Here is a 6,945-nt window from a genome sequence, read left to right as displayed (position 1 = left end):
TTGCTATTGGACGGAATAGCGTTGGAAAGTTCCCGAGATAAAGAGGATCTCTCCTCCGCCCTCCTTCACTCCCCCCTCCCTCTCCCTGCCCCCCCCCTTCCCTCTGTATAGTGAAAGAAAGCGCCCTCCTCAGCGGCGTAAAGGTCAAGTCCTCTTGCGCGCCATCCACGGTCATGTCTGTGGCCAGGCCCTCTGCCGTGCTGGAAAGGAGTAGAGAGAGGGGACACTGGCCTCTCTAGAGCCCACCCTAGACTCTGGGGGTGGGAGAAATGGAGCCGGCGGCTGCAACGGTGCAGTCTTTCTTTGTGACTTTGTTCTCTCTCAGACTCATTAATTCCTGGCAAAACGTTGAAGGCGAGCAAACCTGGCTGCTTGGAGTACCGACGCGTTTTTATTATTGTATTTTTCCTTTGGGAGGGGATTGTTTTGTTTTGAAAACCGTCCATCTACGTGCTCCCCCACCCCCCACCTCCCTGCCGCCCGCTGAAGTGCCTGAAGAAACAAACCGTGCAGCTGAAGATGGCTGGTCGGCTTCTCATCATCTTTTTCTACAGAAAGAGACAGACAGACAGACAGAGACAGAAAAAGACAGAGACAGGGAGAGAAAAAAAGATAGAGAAAGGGAGAGAGAGAAAGGGAGGAAAGGGGGAGAGATGAAAGCCAGAAAGAAAGGGAGGGAGAGAGGGGGGTAGGGAGAGAGAGGGAGAAAAAGAGCATCAGAGGATCATGGGGGCTAAGAAGGTATGCAGCGCCTGCCCCCTCTTCACTTTCTGGACGCTTTCCGATTCCAAGACCCGGCCACATCGAGCATGCAGTACCCGGAAGGGTAAGAACCGAGGGACACTGAAGTGTTTGAAGGGGGGTTAAGGAGGCGCATGACTTGGGGCTTGGGGGGACTCATTGAAAGATAACTGTGCCGTCGATCTGGGTTGAGATCATGTCTGGGGACCTCCTGGGCAGTCTGAAGCCTGGGCAGTTTCTTTCGGATTTTTTTTTCTTTTGTTTCCTCTTTCCATTTGTAAAATTCAGGCTGATCTAGCTGAGTTTGCTGAAGGACATCTTGGGCTTAGGCCCCTGAGGCCTTTTAATGTGGTCAGGGCAAAAAAAAAAAAAAAAACAAGGCCTTCAAGAGGGTCTTCGAGTGGAAAGGAGAGACAATTTGGGTGCCATGTGGGTGTGGGAGGCTCCCTCCCTTCTTTGGGTCTCCAAAACCCAATTGCTGCACAATCCTCTCCCCCTCCCCCCAGTACACACCTCTTTTTACGTCTGACAGGTCCTGAATCTCAGTGCCAGGACTTGGAGCCCTGGAGACCTTGAGATGGGACTGAACCAAATCTTGCAGAGATTCCTGATGGTGTTTGGGGCAAAACTCTTGTCTTTCCTTTACCCGTTTTGGCGAAAACGCAAATGAAGGGTGATTGCCAGGGCCCAGAGCACACCCCACAGCAGGCCGACTGGCTTCCAGCCGCCTGCTTGTTCCTAGGGCGTCTGTGGTTCAGAAATACCTCGTCTGCGTTTTTAATCGCGCCTGCCCACCCGCTGTTCAGTCTTATCCCTGCTGCAGGTAATGATTGGCACATGTCTAAAGCAAACCAGACGGCTCAAAATGAATCCAAAGGGGGCCCCTGGAAATCATTGTTGAAAAGGAAAGAAAAGCTCTGAAATCTCCCTCCTCCTACTATACACACACCCCCATCTGTTCACTGCTAACTGGGGGAAAGGATTCTGGATTGTGTGCACTTAGGCGGTCTGTGGAGTTCTTGGAGAGACCCAGAAATGACTAGGCCAGGCCGAAGCTCGTTAGCCCAAGAGCCACATCTCTATTTTCGTTAGTCATAACCAGACTGAAATATGAACCGCTGTCCACTGGACAGTCAGTCAAGAAAAACCGGAATTATGAAGGAGAACAAAATGTGCTCTTAAAGAGACCTTTCTTTTCTCTCATCCTCTTGCTCCCATATTCTCCACCCTTCCACAAATATAGTAGAAATAGAGACAACGCATGCGAGACAGGGGCTACCCTTTATTTCTGATGGAAGCAGAATAGAAGCATTAGCAGAGCAAGTCCTGGTTCAAGGCCGAGCTGGGGCCACTGCAGCTGGTACCCAGCTACTGGCTTTCCACTAGGCCCTCAGAGGCAGGGGCTAGCTTTCTTCGTTGGAGAATGGGGCTGGACAGACTAGAACAGGGCCTGGAGCAATCACTTTGCTGGGGAGTACTCCCAAATGGATAGGGAGAGTCCTCCCTTTGAGTTTTAGAAGGGTCTCCAGACCAAGCCAGGCAAAGTTGGCCCCAGATGCATTCAGGAGAAGAGTGAAGGGAAAACTGACCTTGTTCTTGATAAATAAATGCCAACAAAATCAGGCTGAATGATATCTCCATCGATATAGTCATTCACCACAAAGCTTCTTGAATCAAAGATGGAGGGAGAATGGGGTCAGAACTCAAATAACCTTTTTTGGAAGAATTGCTTATTTGATATCCTCTCCCACTCCCAACTTTTGACAGCAATAAGACCAAAAATAATTCTCAAAGAGATTTTTTTTTTAATGCTCCTCTTCGAAGTTAGTGTGAGGGACCTGAAAATATTAACCAGCTTTGGCTTCCAGTCAGCTAAAGAGGTTCTATAGGCAGAGAGAGAGGAAAGAGGATTTGGGGTTCTTAGGGAAAAAACTGATAATTATTCATAGGATATTGATGGCAGGAAAGATTTATAATAATTAATAATATCATTAAGGTGGGTATTATTGTTGTTATTTTTTTTAACTATGGTTTGATAAAGAAAAAATGCCAAGTGAAGGCTAAAGTGTTCCCTGTCTGAGCAGCGATGAGGAAGGGTCAAAGGCAGTATGGTTGCTGAGATTGTGAGCAGAGGAATTGAGAGGAGGCCGTTGCATAGAGATGGACACAAATTCTTCAGGGCACCTGGTGGTGATCATGGCTGTTTTTTTGAATTTTTGATCTCTAATTACAACAGCAGCTCCTAGCTAAACTTTCAAATAGGACAGAAAAAGCTATGGGTCCACTTGTGTGGTCTCTCTTGGATGGAATACTGGGGAGAGGTTTCCTTCAGTGCATCCATACATCCATATCCGACTTCCACAGAAAACTAGGCTGCTCCCAATTGGCCTGCCCCAATTTACTATATCTGCAAGTCCCAAATATGAGCGATTAGAACCTCCCTCCCCTTCAAAAAAAAAAAAAAGGTTTACATATATATACGCATATATACACATACATATATATATACACAACATACATATATGTATATGTATAAATGTGTGCATGCAGAAGTTTAGGATACCTTGGCAAATGGCTTTAGCCACCAACATCATGAAGCTACTCATTCTACATGTTGCCTTCGGAGTCTTGCACCTGTGGGAGAAGACACAGAGAGAAATGAATGAACGTGTTGTTTTTGTAGGAACCATTGTTGCTTCTGGGTTTGATTGTTTTTTTGAGATTTTTTTTTCTTTGAAGGGATTGAGGGAGAGGAAAGAGGGGACAAAGTCGTTTAGAGGAGTCAAAAGTTTGGATAATCGTGTGGTAGTTAGTATGGCCAAATTAATTTCCAAGACAGTGACCAAAAAAAATAAAATAAAATAAAATAGAGAAAAAGGGAATTAAAAACAAAACAAAACAAAAGCTTTTTGATTATCAGGGAAATGATCTTATTGAATCCCTCCCTGCTCCACTCCAAGCCTAAGCTTGATTCAGCACCCCGCCTTTTAGCCACCCCCAGTCACCTACACACACAAACACACACATACACATGAAAATGCAGACAATGAGAAGGATCCAGCTGAGTCCCAGAACCTTCAGCTGATACCCCGTCCCAAGTTGGACCAGAATCTTCCGAAGGTCCTTAGAATCAGAGGAAAAAGAGGAGAAGGAAGAGGCAAAGAAGCTTGCTCTGGGAAACACTTATATCCGGCTTTCCAAGGACAAGCTGAAGTGTAGCCGAGGGTAATGACCGTCTGTATTGGTCTAGAATCCAGCGGGAAATTGCCCAGCCTCAGTAACTCTCCCTCCCCATTCTTTTGTGCCCAAGTTCCTCTTGGTAGGGAGCCTTTGAAAGGCCGATCTTTTGAGTGGCCATCCTTCCTTGAAGATCCCAGGAAGGGAACGTGGGCAGGAAAGTAGCCTGAGGAAGGCAAATGTCTGAGTGGGAGCTGCACGAATCCGTGTGAGCAGGACTGGGCTCGCAGAGAGAGAGGATGCATGCCGGGGGTGGGGAGAAGCTGACTGCGGAGGGGGATTAACGAAATTAATGTCCCAGCTCCAAGAAGGCAGCCAAGCTGAGACCCAAGCGGATGTTTACACTGGGTCGAGATTTCATAAGATGGACATTTCCATGCACCTAAAATGTGTCCGAATGGGTGACTTCAAATTTCGAACAAACCCTGCCTTCTCCTGAGCCCGGATCCTGGAGGAGAAATTGCCTCGGTTGTTAGTTGCTAGTGAGCAGATTAAAAAAAAAAAAGGGGGGGGGGGCCGAAAGTGTCAGCCCTTGTGGGAGAGAATGGCCTCCTGTCTAGGAAGGAAGGAAAGAAGAAAGGAAAGAAAGAAGGAAGGAAGGAAGTGAGGGAGAAAGGAAAGAATAGAAGGAAGGAGGGAGAATAAGAGAAGAGAAGAAGGAAAAAAAAAAAGAAGAAGAAAATATTTCCAAAAGTGGATAGGAGAATCATTTGTGATAAGACCCCAAATCAAAACCAGGTGTATAATTTAAAAGCCAGACTAAAGTGTGGACATTGGCGACTTCCGAGCAGCATAAAGGACATCCTTCCCTTTGGGAGCTCGCCTGCGGAGCCCACCTACCATATAGCGGCGGCCAGAGAGTCCCTATCCTGAAAAGGGCAGCCCGAGGCGATCGGGCCAGACAAACCCAACCGGCCAGTTCCGATTGGAATTGCTAGCCCAAGTTTAAAGTGAGAGGATGAAACGGCGTCCCAGCTCTCCACGCACTTCCCGGCCTTCCTCTAGCCCACTGTCCACCGGTGGCGGTGGCCCAGCTGCAGAGAGACCGGGGAAACTGGACAATAGCTCGAGCTCCCAGCCTGGATCCTCTGCCAAGTCCAAGGCGACGGTTTGGTTTGTTTTTCTGGACAGCCCCGCTCGTTATTCGCTTCCGCATTTCCAAGTCTGCTTTGGATCACGACTGTCCTAGGTGACTTGGACGCCTGCAGTTGCGGCCTCTTTTCCCCCCTTCCGTTATTTTCTGCAAAAATGGGTTCCCCCCCCAAAAAAAAAAATGCATCTAACGGAACCAGAGGAGCCCAACCCTCCCAGAGCCATAGAGACCTTGCCCTTTTTACAAAAGAGCCCGAAGGAATTGCCCTCCTTGCCTCTGCTCATCAGAAGTACGCAAACCCAAACGTCCTCACTTCCTGGCTTTGTTGTCCTTCCTCCAAAGGAATTTTTAGGCACTTTACATAAGGCTCTTAAGAGACTCCATGTTGACCAATAAAATTAAGGAAATCGAGTGCGGTCTGTGAGATCTATCTCCTCGGGCATTTGACAATCTTCTCCCTCTGAGAAAACGTAGCTTGCAGACCGGCTCGCCCTGTGAAGTATCAGAGCTTGAGTTCTGCCTTACCTGGGGAAGCTTGGAGAACCTGAGAAAAAGGAAGCTGATGTGCCCATGTTCTCGCCTGCCCCTCCCACGTCTGCTGGCCCTCTCCCGGAGCTGATCGAGCCTTGTGCCCTTGGAGTGGGCCTCCTGAAACAGCTTCAGACAGGCAAAGAGCAAAGTCAAAATCAACTCTCCCCCTTCCCCCTGACAGCCTTGGGCCTCCTCCCCCAATAACGAATATTCTCTCCTGTTCGTAAAAAAATGGCCAGAACAGCCAGTTCCCTCTCCACCGCAGTTATCTCCCGCCCAGGCTTTTCGAGAAGGCTGGGAGAGTAATGAGTTAGGTTTCATTTAACAGCAAATAAAGCTGTGAGCAGAACTGCTCTGACTGCAAGGGTTGTTCCCCCTTATCCCCTCACACACTGCCTTCTCGATCCCAGCCTTTCCCACTAGCATTCCCAAAAGGTTTGCCAAACACAGTTAGCCTTTCCTCTTCCCTTGGGTTCCAAAGCCTTCTTTTGAGACAATTCTGCTCCTGGGAGTTCAAATATGCACCATTCAGAGCTCAGTTTTCTCAGTAACCTCTGTACCACCACCCCCTAGCCTGTACCCAAAGTTACAGCCAGTCCCCCAATTTAGGCCAGCCACCCTGGCTGCACCTCCATCCTCTCCTTTCTTCAATGCACAGAAACTCCCTTAAATATCCTTTGTTTCCAATACACAATCTTGGGTGATGGGGTAAAGGTGAAAACCTCCCCCCTTGCCGTGATGGGAAAAAAACTATGGAGCTGGAAGAGGTAACCCTAAAGCAGACTGACACCCTAATACCAACCTTTTCAGGCTCACTCTTCCCTCTAGGGGAGGGGTGCAGCTAATTAAAAAGGGACAGCCAGGAGCTGTGGAGAGGGTGGCGCATCCATCTCCCTGCAGAGTAACGCGGGTTTGTCTGCTCTACCCCAGGCTGAAGTTGACTGCCAAAGGGCTATAAAGCAGGAGGTCTGTCTAGAACTGTTTTCGGTTCTCCTAGACGTCCCGTGTTCAATTATGGCCTTAAAAGCCCTAATACAAGTGCAAGAATAGGTTTGCCATCGCCCAGGGGCGGGGCGAAGCCTGCGATGGTGGCGCCTTTGTTATCTCAAAGTCACTGAAATCCTTCAGACAGCCCTTTTGTTGGAGGGAGGGGGTGGTTGGGGGTGGGGGAAGTCAACGATGGGGGAAGTAGTATTTTTTATATCGAAACCTCAACACAGAAAAGAAAAAGGGGGAGACCCTAAACCTCCACAAAAGTCCAATTTTCTTTTTTGCTTGTTTTTTATTTCCCCTCCTTTCCTTTTTCCGAGAGAAAATGAAGGAGAAGGATACCGCCAGGAGAG

At 48.3% G+C, this 6,945-nt stretch overlaps 1 long non-coding RNA gene across 3 annotated transcripts; it reads right to left on the bottom strand.

Moving 5' to 3' along the window:
- Window positions 1-2,003: 2,003 nt before the first annotated feature.
- LOC127539267 (uncharacterized) lies at window positions 2,004-6,719 on the bottom strand. 3 transcript variants are annotated; one of them, XR_007947893.1, is made up of 3 exons: window positions 6,405-6,719; window positions 3,305-5,728; window positions 2,004-3,148 (listed from the first exon to the last, which is right to left on the bottom strand). It is a non-coding gene; the product is annotated as an uncharacterized LOC127539267 (long non-coding RNA). The 3 variants fall into 3 exon arrangements; XR_007947894.1 differs by lacking the exon at window positions 6,405-6,719 and having other exon boundaries at window positions 3,305-3,375; window positions 5,597-6,398; XR_007947892.1 differs by lacking the exon at window positions 6,405-6,719 and having other exon boundaries at window positions 3,305-6,398.
- Window positions 6,720-6,945: the final 226 nt, after the last annotated feature.

Source organism: Antechinus flavipes, chromosome 5 (genome assembly GCF_016432865.1).
Source record: "Antechinus flavipes isolate AdamAnt ecotype Samford, QLD, Australia chromosome 5, AdamAnt_v2, whole genome shotgun sequence".
Taxonomy (NCBI): Eukaryota; Metazoa; Chordata; class Mammalia; order Dasyuromorphia; family Dasyuridae; genus Antechinus; species Antechinus flavipes.
Note: the sequence above shows the minus strand (reverse complement) of the source record. Positions and strands in the feature narration are given on the sequence as shown.